General features: G+C 34.6%; 1 protein-coding gene across 7 annotated transcripts in view; it reads left to right on the top strand.

The window, feature by feature from the left end:
- The window catches only part of GULP1 (GULP PTB domain containing engulfment adaptor 1), a 454164-nt gene that overhangs the window by 189535 nt on the left and 248086 nt on the right, over positions 1 to 16543 (top strand). For all 7 annotated transcript variants that reach the window (XM_074215525.1, XM_074215522.1, XM_074215521.1 and 4 more), the window contains one exon: positions 4508 to 4661. The gene's annotated coding sequence lies outside the window, so the exon portion shown is untranslated. The remainder of the gene's footprint in view (positions 1 to 4507; positions 4662 to 16543) is intronic.

Here is a 16543-nt window from a genome sequence, read left to right as displayed (position 1 = left end):
AGCTAAGAGGTACAGTGGATATAATGCCAAGATGCCAAGACTGGAGTCAGGAAGTCTCATCTTCCCGAGTTCAAATCTATCCTCAGATAGTTGTTTACTGTGGGTAAGGCACTTAACCCCTTTTGCCTTAGTTTCCACATCTATAAAATGAGCTGGAAAAGGGAAATGATCCTCAGCATTCTGTCACATACATTTCATTGAACCAATTGCTATCCTAACTTCTATAACTCTTCTTTTAATTCTATATTTGTTATCTTTTGGTTTTATTATTTACAGATTCAAAAAAAGAAGCTTAAGGGTAGAATGATATCATTTCATTGTTGTAGGTAACTCATGGGTGAGAAAATTCCCTCTGCTAAGGAAGAATTAAAAAATTTTTTTAGTTAATTAATCAATAAATTCATTAATTATTTTTTCATCCATACACGCATGCATATTTTTAAGTTACAAAATTTCCTTCTACCCTCTCTTCTCATCCCTCTCCCTTCAGTGGTGAACAGTCAGGTTAGCATTGTACATACATATTTTTGATAAACATGTTTATAGATTAGTAATTTTTGGTATGAGGAATTAGGATTAAGGGAAAGCGATACGTAAGAGATAATTTTTATAAAGTGTTCATCAGATCTGGAAGGGTTGTTTTGTTTTGTTTTGTTTATGTTTTTCTTCCTCTGGATGGAAATAACATTGCCCATAGTTGGTCTAATAGGTTTGTCCTAGCTCTCTGTACTCCTGAGAAGAACTGTTTCCATTAAGGTTGATCATCACACAATGTTCTTATTGATGTGTACATTGTTCTCTTGGTTCTGCTCTCTTTGCTCAGCTTTAGACTCTGTAAGTCAATCCATGTTTTTCTAGAGTCTGACTATTTATGTTTTCTTATAGAATAATAATTCCATAGTATTCATGTACCATAACTTGTTTAGCCATTTCCCAATTGATGGACATCCCCTAAATTTCCAATTCTTTGTCACTACAAAAAGAGCTGCTATGAATATTTTGGAACATATGGGACTTTCCCCCTTTTTAATGATTTCTCCTGGATATATATACACCTGAAGTTGGAATTGCTGGGTCAAAGGGAATGAACAGTTTTATTGCTCTTTGGGAATAGTTCCATATTGTTCTTTAGAATGGTTGGATCCATTCACAAGTCCTCCCACAACCTCTCCAACATTTATCATTTCCCCTTTTTCTCATCTTAGCCAATCTGATAAGTATGAAGTGATATATCATAGTTCTTTTAATTTGCTTTTCTCTAATCAAGGATTTGGAACTTTTTTCAGATGATTATATGTAGTTTTAATTTCTTCATTTGAAAACTGTCTATTCATATACTTTGACCATTTATCAATTGGGGAATGATTTGTAACCTTACCACTTTGATGAAATTCTCTATATATTTTAGAAATGAGGTCTTTATCAGAACTCCTTGTACTAAGGAAGATTAACACATTAGCCAAAACATACTTCTGATTGGTTCTGATATCAAGAGAAAAAGAATATGGTGCTTGCCTTTAAAGAGTTTATAATCTGGTAAACCTAGTAATTGGAACTCTTCTAGGATTTGCATGTCTTTAAAAGGGATGGGGGTGAATCCATTAAGAGTAGATTTCATGCCTGCAAATAATTTGAATATTTTTTGTAAACAATTGTAATAATGCCACAATTCAAGAGAATACCATTTTATTCATGGACAGTGGAATAAGAAATGCAAAATGTGCCAAGTGAAATGTGCAAGCCATAGGGCAAACTCTTCCAGTTTGCTAAGTAATATGTCCCTTAGTTAATTATGAATCCCAAAAGCAAAATAATGGACATAGAATTATCAATTGTATGATATACTTTATCACATATTGTTGCTTTTTATTAGTGAAAATAAAACTAGAATTAATTATGAAAGCTGTTAAATAGCCTTCAGTTAATTTTTTTTTTATTTTTAGCACTAAATCTTCTCTCTCTCTCTTTTCTCCTCTCTCCACTGAAAAATCAAGGAAGATAAAAACCACTGAAAACATGCTTTGTTAAGCACAGAATTTCCATGTGTGCCATGTGTTTGTTTTTAAGTAACCTCTAGTTTGCATTCTGAGCCCATAATTTTTCTATTTAGAGTGGGATAGCAGGCTTCATTGGGCAACCAGGTAGTAGAGTGGATAAAGCACTGGACCTAGAGTCTACAAAACCTTAGTCTATATCTGTCCTCAGACACTTAACTAGTTGTGGGAACCTGGGCAAGTCACTTAATGGTGATAACAACAAGACTTAACTCGAAGGGTTTTGTGAAGGTTTCATAATATTTGTAAAATGCTTAGCATAGTTATCTGGCACATAGTAAGAGTTGTGTAAATGCCTATTCCTCTCTTGTTTGCCCTTTTCATCATAAGTCCTCTGAAATAGTGCCTGGTCTTTGTGTGCATCAGAGTAGCTGAGTCTTTCAGAGTTGTTGGTATTGCAATAACTAAACAAATTGTTCACCTAGTTCTGTTCACTTCACTTTTTTGCTAGTTAATACCAGTTCCAGGTTTCAGTGAAATCATCTTCATCTTTTTTCTTTCTTTTTAAAACAGCATAATTTTATCACATTTATATGTCATAATTTGTATAAACATTCCCCAGTTTGATAGACTAGGGGCAGATAGGTGGCATGATAGCTGCCAGACCTATAATTTGGAATACATCTTCCTGAGTTCAAATCTGACCTCAGAAACTTAATAGCAGTGTGATCCTAGACAAGTCTCTTAATCCTGTTTACCTTAATTTTCTTATCTGTATACTGAGCTGGAGAAAGAGATAGCAAACCACTCCAGCATCTTTTCCAAAAAAAAAAAATCCCAAATGGAATCATGAAGAGTTGGACATTACTGAAAACAAATGAATGAAAATGGTTGATAGACACCTTCTTTGTTTCCAGTTCTTAGCCATCACAAAAAGAGCTGCTAAAAATATTTTTGATATCCTATTCCTTAGAAGAGGCCTAGTGACAGTATCAATTGTTAGAATATATGCACAATTTAATAGTTTTTTAAGCTTTGTTCCACTTTGTTTTCAAGAATGACTTGACCATTCATACCTTCATCAGAGTACATTAATATACCTACCTGTTTTTTGTAGTCCCCCCCCAATGTTTGTCATTTTCCTTTTATTAAATTATCATTGCCAACATAGTGGATCTGAGGGGGTACTTCAGATTTGTTTTAGTTATTAGAGTACTTTTAGAGCATTTAGATTTAGAATATTTTTCTATGACTGTTGCTAGCTTGGATTTCTTCTGAAAATTATTCATATCCTTTGACATAATTCCTACTGCAACAACTTTGATACTTCATGGTAGTGGAATGAGTGAATGAAAATGTACCTCATATAGAACATAGAGCCATCTTGTTCATGTGATTCAAAGTGGACATTCTCATTATATTTTCTTCTGAACTCTTGAAAATTATTGCTTTTCTTTCTGAATGACAGTGGATCCTCCTTCTATTGATAGAAAGGAAGACACTAGTAAAATACTTTGTTTCTTTTCTCACTTTCTCATCATGAAAACATGAAACTTTCCAAGTTACATTTTGTTCCCCTTAACCTGAGAAAGGATGAACAGAATTAGGAATAGAATTAGATGATTTCCCACTAGGTTCTTTCAGAGCTACTTGAAATTCATAGCCCACACTCCCTAATTGGCAGTTGTGCTCTTCTAGTTGGAGTGAGAATTCATTATATGCTGGGATCATCTGTTTGTTCTATTTGGAGGAGCTGCAGTAGCATCTCTTTCCAGTTTGGCTTCTGTATTTGCTTGGCAATGATGGACAGTTCTGAACTACTAGTGCTAAATTGAAGGTAGAAGACTACTAAGCAGACAAATTAAAAATTCACTTCTCTAAGACTATTTGTAGCTATTTGATGTTAATTTAAAATCAGCCAGGCCCTTTCAAAAAGAATTTGTAATTTCCCAAGTGAGTTTAGGAGAGTATTTGGTCCTACATACTAAGCAATATATGTATATTTTACATATATTTATACATAAAAATATATAATGCACATATGCAAACTATATATACACATATAGAGATATATACACATAATAGCCATATATAAATAGAGCTGTATATTTAAATGAGCACTTAAAAATTTTCCTGCTTGTTATTAGCTTCAATTAGTTATGATTTTTTCACATTAGTGAAGCCTTCAATTTTAAGAATGTAACCTTTTGTGTAGCTTATTAGTTATTGTTTATTTCCTAGGGCATCGCTTAAACATAATTACCATAGTAATTATATGTTTAAAGCCCCTTATAGTTATAAAGAAACTTATATTACCTCATTCCAACTCTATGAGGTAGGTAATAAAAGTATTATCTTCTCCATCTTAGGAATGAGTAAAGTAATGCCTGCTGGCAGGGGTATACTGGCAATTTTTTTTAACAACTGCATCTCTAAGAAGGAATGTACACATGACACATTATGAAATTTAACTTGCTTTATTTTTATTTTCTGTATTACTTTCTTGTCTCTAGATATTCAACAAAAAATCAAGCTCTGATGTTTGCCAATTCCTGATGTATAATTGCTCACACTGAAAGTTGAATAATTGGATCCCATTAGCTGGTTGGAGCTGGCTCCAGCACATCCCTGCTATAGAGACCAAGTGACTTGGCCTAGATCCCAGGGGTTAGTAAGTAGTTGAGTCTCTTTCCATTATCTGTCACTTCCTGCTTTGAATATAAAATTATTATACTGGATTCAAAATGACAAAATAAAGAGATTTCCAATGGGAGAAATATCCTAGAAAGTTTGGCAGTCTGTATTTTGCAATGCCTACTTCCTTAAGAGAAAAAAAAATATGAACAGCTGCATGTAATGGAAACTAGATTACACAGTAGATAGTATTGAACATAGAGTCAGATCTGAGTTCAAATTTGTCCTCAGACACTCTACACAGATCACTTAAGCTCTGTGTCTCAATTTTCTTACCTGTGACATAGGGATAAAGATAACATTTACTTTCCAGGGTTGTTGTGAGTATAAAATGAGATATTTGTAAAATGCTTTATAAACTTTAAAGTAGTATATAAATGATATTATTTAATTACCATGAATTAAGATACTGACTCATAAATATTTTTCTTTATATCATCTTGCTAATTATAACAGGTTACAGTAATTGAGCTACATTTTGCCATTCAAAAGTTATTGGGTAAAGATAAAAATAAGTTCATATATTTAACTGAAGGTGTTTTAATGCCCATAATCACTGAATTGTTGTAGGGTAAAGTTCAACTTACTTTCTCCTGCTTCTTGGGGTTTGAGTGTAGTCTTAAGCTTAGGTATAGAATAGGAAGTTTGTGAGATAATGAATATTTTGTCATTCTGGCTTATTGCTGGTGTTGGTGTAGGGTATAGTGGGCCAGCACACTGGGTGGAATTATGAAGCTTGTCCACACACCTTACTCATGTTCCCCATCACCATAATCATACTCCGCCAACCTAGGCTCTTGTTAGTGAAGCTATGGAACCAACCTGAGATTATGTAAGTTAATTTTGGCTCCAGGTAGAGTGATTTGATTCCCTGCTGTGAGTGCTGAAAAACAGTTTTAGAACTTCGGAAAAGATGCCTTTGAGACCTCAGAGAACCCATTTACTTGTTTTAATTTCCTTGTACCTATGTGCCTTTTACTTACTTTAACTTTCTGAATTGTGTATAGTTTCATAGATTGCCTTTCTCTTGAGGACTGTAGAATTATTTTTATTAAAGGAATTTTGTAACTGAATCTTCAGTTTCTGAGTGAGCTACTTCACTTAACTTGGAACCAGGACCAGGACAATAGTGTTAAGAGCTACAATAATAGTGAGACTGTGGGTGGAGGCCTGTTTGCTTCCAGACTCCCACAATATTGAGCAGAAGATGGATGAGACACTTCACAAAGCTGGCTTTTGTTGTTCAGTTTTGTCTGAGTCTCTGTGACCTCTTGGACCATACAGCCCATGGGGTTTCTTGGCAAGGCTATTGGAATAGTTTGTATTTTTCCTCCAGTTGAAAAAGGCAAGCAGAGGTTAAGAGACTTGGCCATCGTCACACAGCTAGTAAGTACTTAGATCATCCTTACTTGAGCCCCAGTGCTCTGTGGGCACCTAGGTACCTAGTTGCCCTTATGAAGCTATCTACCTCCTTTTTAAAGCTGTCTACAACCTTGGAGGGAAACTTTAGATAACTTTTGCCTGAAAAACATTTCCTCCTCATTCGAACTTCACAGATTCCCTCTTTTCCTTTAAGACTCTGCAATTACTTTTTTCATGAAACTTTTCCTGATACTTACAACTGCTAGTATCATCCATTTCAAATGCATTTATATTTTTATTTTAATATCTATTTAATATCTATGTTTATATAGTCATGTATTTACATATATGTAAGTGTATATATTTGTATGTACATGTTTATACATTTGTTAAATATTTAAAATGTTATATGTATCTATCTAGCTACCTAGAGTCTGAATGGGAGGGACTTCTCCATTATAATATGAATTCTGTGGGAGAAGAGATTGTTTGATTTATTCATATGTCTTTTTATTTATACAGATATTTATTGGTATCTCTGTGTATTTATTTTTATTTACTTATACTTCCAGCACCTAGAACAGTGCCTGGCACATGGTAGGTACTTAATATATGCTTATTGATGATTTAAGAATGTGTCCATTATTATAAGATTTCGACATAATTGTATGCAATAACAGAAATTTTCTAAATTACAGGTGATTAAAACTTTGCATTTTGGCTTAGGCGGTATATTACAAGAAAGAAGATAATGATATCTACTATGTAGTTATTTGTCTAGCTCAACATGCTACTTTTCATATAGAAAGAACCCAGGAATGAACTTTGATGAATATTTTTACCTTTAATGGCTTTTATTACTTGATGTAGGACTCATGTTAATTTGGCTACTCTCTCTCTCCCCTTTGCCCAACCTCCTCTCTATGGCCTCATTAGCATTGTGCTTTGACCAATTAGATGACCCAGTAAAAATGTTTGTGTGCAGTATCTAGCATAAAACCTATTTTAGTTATATTCTATTTAATGCCTTTTAAAGAAATGCCAACATTACCTAAAGCATAATTTTTGAAATAATGGATTCTAAACAGATTTCCTTCTGTTTATGTGATAGCTATGTTCCTAAAATTTGAATACATAAAGTTTGTTTTTGGCAATTTAGCATAGTTTAAATGCATGAGGGGATGTGCTATTGAAAGGAGTCTTGTTGTAAATCCTTTTCTAAACTGAAGAATTTCATTATAATATTTTAAGCCTCTCAAGAACAAGCATCATACATCTTGGTATTTCGAATACCTAGTAAAGAATGGTTAATATGTAATAAATGGTGTATTGATGAAAATCTGGTAACTTATTAGGAAAAACTGTATCCAGGAATGTAGGAGGAAACAAAACAAGTCTCTGATCAGCCATAATAGATGTCACAAGCATATGGCCTTTATTCATGGGCAAGATTCTTGTGCTTTCACTATTCATTCATGCAATGATTACAAGATGTCAAAAATCTTAGAGCATTTTTGAAATTAAATTTTATTTTCAAACAAAGATTAGCTTTTTCTTCTTCCCCTCCCCCAATTTCCTTCCTTCTCCCCATGTTAAAAAAGAAAGAAAACAAAACTAACCCTTGTTACAAGCATTCATAATTAAGCAACAAAATTTCTTATTGGCTATCTTTCATTGTATTTTATTTTATTTTAATTCAATTTAATTTTATTTAAGGCAGTGGGGTGAAGTGACTTGCCCAAGGTCACACAGCTAGGAAATTATTAAGTATTGGAGGCTGGTTTTGAACTTGGGTCCTCCTGATTCCAGGGCCAGCTCTTTAGCCAGTGTGACACCTAGCTGCCCCACACTGGCCATATCTTTTTCTTTGTAAGGAAAGGGGATTAAGTGACTTGCCCAAGGCCACACAGCTAGGTAATTATTAAGTGTCTGAGACCAGAATTGAACTCAGGTGCTCCTAACTCCAGGGCTGGTGCTGTATCCACTGTGCCACCTAGCCAACCAGCCATATCTTTTAAAAAAAACAAAAGGATCACTGCATACTGAGTCTGTCACCTCTTTGCAACTATATGGACTATTTGCTTGCTCATAAGTTCTCAGGAATTGTAGTTGGTTATTGATTTGCTCAGAGTTCACAAATTTTCACACACACACACCACACTTTTTCAACAATCCCATCCCAATCTCCCACCCCTCACATTCCCCAAACCCTTGACATACAAATATAGCCAATCAAAAACAAATTTCCCCTTTGCCCATATCAGTAGGTAGGTATCATGGTTTATATTTCATCATAAGTCTTCTGGTGCCTGGTTGCTCCTTATGCTCATAAGAGTTCATCACATTTGAATTCCATCACATTTATGTACCATCATTTTTTTCATCTATTCCTCAGTTTTTGGACACCCCTTCTGAGTATTCTTCCTTACCACTTAGAGTTATAAATATTTTGTATATTTGAAGAATTTATTTTGATTAGGATTAGACATTTAATTCATCCTCCCTCCCTGTCCCCTTCTCTTATTTCAATGTTGATTGAAATGTAATTCTGTGTCCATTTGTGTATGTATGTGTATTCTTCCTTCTTTTGATCAGTTGTAAAGATAATGTTCCCTAACCATCTTGTATCTTCTCCCCAGTGTTTTTCTCTTATTCTCTTTCCATTCTTTTTTTTAGGAAAGATTTTTATTTATTTTAAGTTTTACAATATTTCCCCCATTCTTGCTCCCCCCCCAGAAAAGGCATTCTATTAGTCTTTACATTGTTTCCATGGTATACATTGATCTCAGTTGAATTTGATGAGAGAAAAATCATGTCCTTAAGGAAGAAAAATAATATATAAGAGATAGCAAAATTACATAAGATAATGGTTTTTTTCCTACATTGAAGGTAATAGTCTTTGGTCTTTATTCAAAGTCCACAATTCTTTCTCTAGATACAAATGGAATTCTCCTTTGCAGATAGCCCAAAATTGTCCCTGATTGTTGCACTAATGGAATGAGCAAGTCCATCAAGTTTGATCATCATCCCCATGTTGCTGTTAGGGTGTACAAAGGTTTTCTGGTTCTGCTCATCTTGCAGTTCATACAAATCCTTCCAAGCTTTCCTGAATTCCCATTCCTCCTGGTTTCTAATAGAACAATAGTGTTCCATGACCTACATATACCACAGTTTGTTAAGTCATTACCCAATTGAAGGACATTCACTTAATTTCCAATTCTTTGCCACTACAAACAGGGCTGCTATAAATATTTTTGTACAAGTGATGCTTTTACCCTTTTTCATCATACCTTTAGTATATATATACCCAGTAGTGGTATTGCTGGATCAAAAGGTATGCACATTTTTGTTGCCCTTTGGGTGTAATTCCAATTTACTCTCCAGAAAGGTTGGATGAGTTCACAACTCCACCAACAATGTAGTAGTGTCCCAGATTTCCCACATCCCTTCCAACACTGATCTTTATCCTTTCTGAGAGGTGTGAGGTGATACCTCAGAGATTCTTTAATTTGCATTTATCTAATAAGTAATGATTTAGAGCAATTTTTCATGTGACTATGGATCATTTTGATTTCCTCAGCTGAAAATTGCCTTTGTATATCCTTTGACCATTTGTCAGTTGGAGAATGGCTTGTCTTTTTTGAAAATTTGACTCAGTTCTCTGTATATTTTAGAAATGAGTTCTTTATCAGAAATAGTAGTTGTAAGAATTGTTTCCCAATTTACTATATTTCTTTTGATCTTGGTTATAGTGGCTTTGTCTGTATAAAAGCTTTTTAATTTAATATAATCAAAATTATCTAGCTTGTTTTTAATGATGTTCTCCAGCTCTTCCTTGGTCATAAACTACTTCCCTTTCCATAAAGCTGACAGGTGAACTACTCTTTGATCTTCTAATTTGCTTTTAATATTTTTTTGTGTCTAGATCCTTTATACATTTTGATCTTATCTTGGCATAGTGTGTGAGATGTTGGTCTAACCAAAGTATCTTCCATACTAGCTTCCAATTTTCCCAACAGTTTATATCAAAGGAAGAGTTTTTATTCCAATAGTTGGACTCTTTGGGTTTATCAAACAGCATATTACTATAATCACTTCCTTCTATTGCACCTAGTCTGTTCCACTGATCAATCACTCTATTGCTTGGCCAATAATAAACAGTTTTGATAATTGATGCTTTATAATATAATTTTAGATCTGGTAAAGATAAGTCATCTTCTTTTGCACTTTATTCCATTGAATCCCTGGAAATTCTTGGCTTTTTATTTCTCCATATAAATTTACTTACAACTTTTTCTAACTCATTAAAATAAATTTTTTTGGAATTTTGATTGGTAGGGCACTAAACAAGTAGTTTAGTTTTGGTAGAATTGTCATTTTTATATTAGCTTGACCTATCCATGAATACTTGATGTTTGCCCAGTTATTTAAATGTGGTTTTATTTGTGTGAGAAGTGTTTTGTAATTGTTTTCAAAAAGTTTTTGAGTCTACTTTGGTAGGTAGACTCCTATGTATATTATGTTCTCTGAAGTTACTTTGAATTGGATATCTCATTCTAGCTCTTTCTGCTATATCTTGCTAGTCATATATAGAAATGTTCAGGATTTATGAGGATTTATTTTATATTTTGTGAGTTTGCTAAAGTTGCTAAGTATTTCTAGTAGTTTTTAGATGATTTTTTTAGGATTCTCTAGGTATACCATCCTGTCATCTGCAAAGAGTGAGAATTTTGTCTCTTCCTTCCCAATTCTAATTCCTTCAATTTTATTTTCTTCTCTTATCACTGAAGCTAACATTTCTAATACGATATTGAACAGTAGTGGTGATATTGTGCATACTTATTTCAGCCTTGATCTTATTGGAAATGCCTCTAGCCTATCCCTATTGAATATAATGCTTGTTGATAGTTTCAGATAGATTATTATTCTGGGGAACAATTAATTTATTCCTACACTCTCTAGTGTTTTTAGTAGGAATGAATGCTGTATTTTGTCAAAGGCTATTCCAGCATTTATTGATATATCATTTCTGATAGGTTTGTTATTGATATAGTCAATTATACTAATAGTTTCCTAATATTGAACCAACCCTGCATTCCTGGGATAAATCCTATTTGGTCATAATGTATTATCCTAGTGATAACTTGTAATCATTTTGCTAAGATTTTATATAAGATTTTTGCATCTATATTCATCAGGGAGATAGGTCTATAATTTTCCTTCTCTGTTTTAACTTTTCCTGGTTCAGGTATCAGCACCATATTGATGTCATAGAAAGAGTTAGGCAGAGTTCCATCTTCACCTATTTTTCCAAAGAGTTTATATAGAATTGGAACAATTGTTCCTTAAATGTTTGATAGAATTCAGTTGTGAATCCATTTGGCCCTGGAGATTTTTTCTTAGGAAGCTCAGTAATGGCTTGTTGAATTTCTTTTCCTGAGATAGAGTTATTTAGGTTTTTAATTTCCTCTTAATTTACTCTGGGAAACTTATATTTTTGTAAATTTTCATCCATTTCACTTAGATTGTCAAATTTATTGGCATAGAGTTGGGCAAAATAATTCTGAATTATTACTTTAATTTCCTCCTCATTGGTGGTGAGTTCAACTTTTTCATTTATAATACTAGCAGTTTGGTTTTCTTCTTTCTTTTTTTAAATCAAATTGACCAGAGGTTTATCAGGTTTTTTTGGTTTTTTCATAAACCAGCTCTTGGTTTTATTTATTTGTTCAGTAGTTTTTCTGCTTTCAATTTCATTATTTTCTCTTTTAATTTTTAGAATTTCTAATTTGGTATTTAATTGGTGGTTTTTAATTTGTTCTTTCCCTATTTTTAGATGCATATTTAATTCATTGATCTCTCCTTTCTCTAATTTATTCATGTAAGCATTTAAAGATACAATATATCGCCTGACAGCTGCCTTATATGTATCCCATAGGTTTTGGTATGTTGTTTCATTATTGTCAGGATGAAATAATTAATTCTTTCCATAATTTGTTGCTTGATCCACTCATTCTTTAAAATGAGGTTATTCAGTTTCCAATTAGTTCTGGGTCTGTATCTCCCTGGTCCAATATTTCATATGATTTTTATTGTATTGTGATCTGAGAAAGATGTATTCACTATTTCTACCTTTCTGCAATTGATCACTAGGTTTTTATACCCTAGCACATGGTCAAAGTCTATCCCTTTCTATCCCCATTCAATTTCTTCCATGTGTCTATCATTTCCAGATTTTCTAAGTCTGTTTACCTCCTTAACTTCCTTCTTGTTTATCTTATGATTAGATTTATCTAAATCTGAGAGTAGGACGTTGAGATCTCCCACTAATAGAGTTTTGCTGTCTATGTCTTCCTGTAGCTCTTTCAACTTCTCTTCTAAGAATTTGGATGCTATACCATTGGGTGCATGCATATTTAGTAGTGAAATGACTTCATTGTCTGTGGTACCTTTAAGGAGGATGTAGTTTCTTTCCTTATCTCTTTTAGTGCTATCTATTTTTGCAGCTTCTTTGTCTGAGATAAGGATTGCTAGCCCTGCTTTTTTCACTTCAGCTGAAACAAAATATATTTTGCTCTAACCTTTTATCTTTACTCTATATGTATCTCTCTACTCTCAATACTTGTAAGCAGCATATTGTAGGATCCTGGTTTTTAATCCAGTCTGCTATTCACTTGCATTTTAAGGGAGAGTTCATCCCATTCCCATTCAAAGTTATAGTTACTAACTCTTTATTGTCCTCCATGCTATCTTCCTTCTGTTTGTATTTTCCCCCTTTCCCCCCTTTATTCATATCCCCCATTGCTTTGTTTCTGAATACCACTACCTTCAGTGTGTTTGCCCTCCTTATCTCAAACCCCCTTCTCCTTTCTTTCCCCTTTCCCTTTTCCTGTTCTTACCTTCCTTTTGTTAGTTCCCCCTTTTTTCTCCCCCTCCCTGTCCCACCTCCCCTTTCTCCCTTTTAATACTTGAAAGGTAAGATAAGTTTCTTAACTTAATTGAGTGTGGCCAAGTTAACTTTAAGCCAAGTCTGATGAGATGAAGATTCATGTGGTTCTCACTTCTTCCCTTCCCTTCTATTATAATGCTTCTTTTGTACCTCTTGATGTAATGAGATTTTTTTTTAAACCAAATTGAACAGAAGTTTATCAGGTTTTTCAGTGTCCTCTATCCTCCCATCTCCTTACTGGCCCCCCCACTTTTGTTTTAGTTTTTTTTGCAAGGCAATGGGGTTAAGTGACTTGCCCAAGGACACACAGCTAGGTCATTATTAAGTTTCTGAGGCCAAATTTGAACTCAGGTACTCCTGTCCAGATTTGACTTCAGGTACTCCTGACTCCAGGGCCATGCTCTGTCCACTGTGCCACTTAGCTGCCCCCTCTTTCCCTCTTTTTAAGGAGGTATTTTTTAAAATCATTCCATCTGAGTCACAGAAAAGTTATGTGTGTCCATCACTTCTGGCTAAGTATATTCTCTCTAATAGAGTTACAATTCTCAAGAGTTATGAGAATCTTTTTCCCAAGTGGGTATATAGCCAGTTTCATCTTATTGGATAGCAGTTTTTTTCTTTACCTTTTTTTTAACATTTTCATGTGTCTGTTGAGCATCCTGTTTGATGTCTAAATTTTCTATTTAGCACTGGCCTTTTTATCAGGAAATATTGTAAGTCTCCCATTTCATTAAATGTCCATCATTTCCCCTGGAAGGGAAGGCTCAGCTTTGCCGAGTGGTGGATTCTTGGCTGCATTCCAAGCTCCCTTGCTCTTCCAAATATCCCATTCCGGGACCTTGGATCCCTTAATGTTGATGCTGCCAAGTCCTGCATAATCCTTATTGTGGATCCTGGGTATTGAATTGTTTCTTTCTGACTGCTTGCATGATTTTCTCTTTTATCTGATAGTTCTGGAATGTGGCCACAACATCCCTTGGCGTTTGAATTTTAGGATCTCTTTCTGGGGGGGGAATGATGTACTCTTTCAATAACTATTTTGCCCTCTTGTTCCATGATATCAAGGGCAGTTTTCCATCACTAAGTCCTGTAGTATTAAGTCCAGGCTTTTTTTCTCTTCAATGTTTTCATGATGGCCTATAATTCTTAGGTTGTCCGTTCTTTATCTGTTCTCAAGGACAGTGGTTTTGTTAATGAGGTATTTTACATTTTCTTCTATTTTTTTGATCTTTTGGTTTTTTGTTTAATAGAACCTTGTTGTCTCATGAAGTCATTAGTTTCCACCGATTCCATTCTTTTTTTTTAAGAGAATAATTTTCTTCATTTTCCTTTTGCAGCTCCTTTTCTGGTTGGTCAGTTCTATTTTTGAGGGAGTTTTCCATTTGCCCAAGTGTAGTTTTGAGAGAATTATTTTCTTTTTGCATTTGACCAATTGAGAGTTTGAGGGAATTATTTTCTTTTTGCATTTGCCCAATTGAAGATCTGAGAGAATTCTTTTCATTTTGTATTTGTCCAATTCTATTTTCCAAAGATTTGTTTTCTTGTTGCAAGGTGTTAATTTTCTCTCCCAAAGTTTCCAATTGATTTTTAAACTCCTTCCTGATTTCTTCAAGCATGTCTTTCTGGACTAGAGACCAATTCATATTCTCCTTCCAAGTTCTAGGACTCTCTGGTTAGAATCAATTTCTTCTACGTATTTCTCCTTGGGTCCCCTAATCTATGACCTTTCTTCATCTTCCTAGGATCTTGTGTTGGGGGAGCTGGCTCTCACAGGTTTGCTTTTGAAGATGCTAGAGGCTTTGTTCATTTGGCTTAGTAATTCCCAGGGCTGACCAGTAGGGGGTGATGGTTGCTTTCTCTGAAGTGTTTGGGGCCCCCAGCAGCACGGTCTGAGTTGACCTCAAACTAAGTGCTGGATGGGGGAGTTAATTTCTTCTCAAAGAGTGAACTCTGTTGCCCCACCTTAGCCAGAGGGGTTGGGGGGTTGTTTATTGTTTGTTCTGGGAAAAGGGCTTTGCTGAAAGTCTGGAGCTCAGGTCCCAGCTCAGCTGGCTGTTCTCTAGGAGTACTCTGACACTCTCTGTGCTGGAACTCACCCTCCTGTAGCCCCACCCCCTCCCTGCCAAAACTCTGAAGCGGTTAAAGTTAGATCTGGTACCTGACACTCACCAAAATCTCTGTGGCTGAGAATGGCCCTCTGCCTTTCCCTCAGACATCCAGGAACCAATCCTCTACTCTTGTCTCCTAGTTTACCCACAATCCCCTTAGACAGACCTTTTTGGTAGGTGTTCTACTCCTAGCTTCTCTTTCTGGGTTTTGTTGATCTAATTTCTGTTAAGAGGTTTCTTTCATATTGTTTTTGAGAGGGGAAAGAGGATCACTTTGTATGCCTGTCTTCTCTCTGCCATCTTGGCAGGTCCATTCTTTTCTTAAGATCATTAAGACCTAACAGAAAATCTCCCAGATCCTCTCTAAGTGGACTTCTGATGATGCTAGGAATCAGAGGGGGCATATGCATTATCTCCCCTCTGTCAGTGTAAGCAGTTTATCCTTGTTAAATCCTTTATCATTGCTTATTTATGTTTTTCTTTTTTGTGATTCTCTTCTGAGTTTGTACTTCACAGTTTCTCTGTAATTCTAATCTTTTCATCAGGAATACTTGGATGTCCTCTATTTCATTAAGGTATAACCTTACCCCTCCCCACCCTCCAATAATATTTTTACTAAGTTTTGTTGAATAAGTTATTCTTGGCAATAAGTAAATATCTTTTGCCTTCTAGAATATTGTGCACCAAGTTCTCATCTCCTTTAAGGAGAGGCTGATAAATTATTTGTGATTCTGTTGATGAATCCTCAAAACTTGAATTCTTTATTTTTGATTATTTGTGTATTTTTTACTTAATCTAGACAACCTGGATTTTGGCTATGATGCTCCTGATGTATTTTGTTTTGGGGTTTTTTCAAGAGGTGAATAGTAGATTAGTTCCAAGATATCTGGGCAGCTTCTTACCAGATTATTTGAAATTTCATATCTATCTTCTTTTTATTTAATGGTCAAGGCCTTCATATAATCCAGTGATTTCTAAATTTTTCCTCCTTGATCTATTTTCCAACTCCCTGAGATCAGATTTGAATTCAGGGAGATGAATCTTCCTGAGTTCAAGTCCGGCATTCTCTCCAATATGTCACCTATGACTTTGCCTGATATGATATCCAATAGTCTCCCCTAATGATTTCAGGATTCATGGTATTAGAGTTTTTAGTGGGGGTGACACAAAGTGATGGATAGACCATACAGGGTATTTAAATTCTCACTGACTTACTGACCTTTCCAGTATACAGAGTCTAAAATTTTTAAATTTCAAGTAGAAAAATGTAGTAATTGTTTTATTTTTCATTATATAACTTTTATATAGTTGCATATTTTCCTTTCCAGGAACCAAATAAACTTATGATATCTGAATCTAAATCATTAGCACCAAATGCAAGTTATTTTTTTAACATAATTACCTGCCTTTACTAAAGACAAAAAATAAAATCGTTC

This window comes from Macrotis lagotis, chromosome 1 (assembly GCF_037893015.1).
Source record: "Macrotis lagotis isolate mMagLag1 chromosome 1, bilby.v1.9.chrom.fasta, whole genome shotgun sequence".
In the NCBI taxonomy this organism is placed as follows: domain Eukaryota; kingdom Metazoa; phylum Chordata; class Mammalia; order Peramelemorphia; family Peramelidae; genus Macrotis; species Macrotis lagotis.
This window is presented reverse-complemented; position numbering and strand designations above follow the sequence as displayed.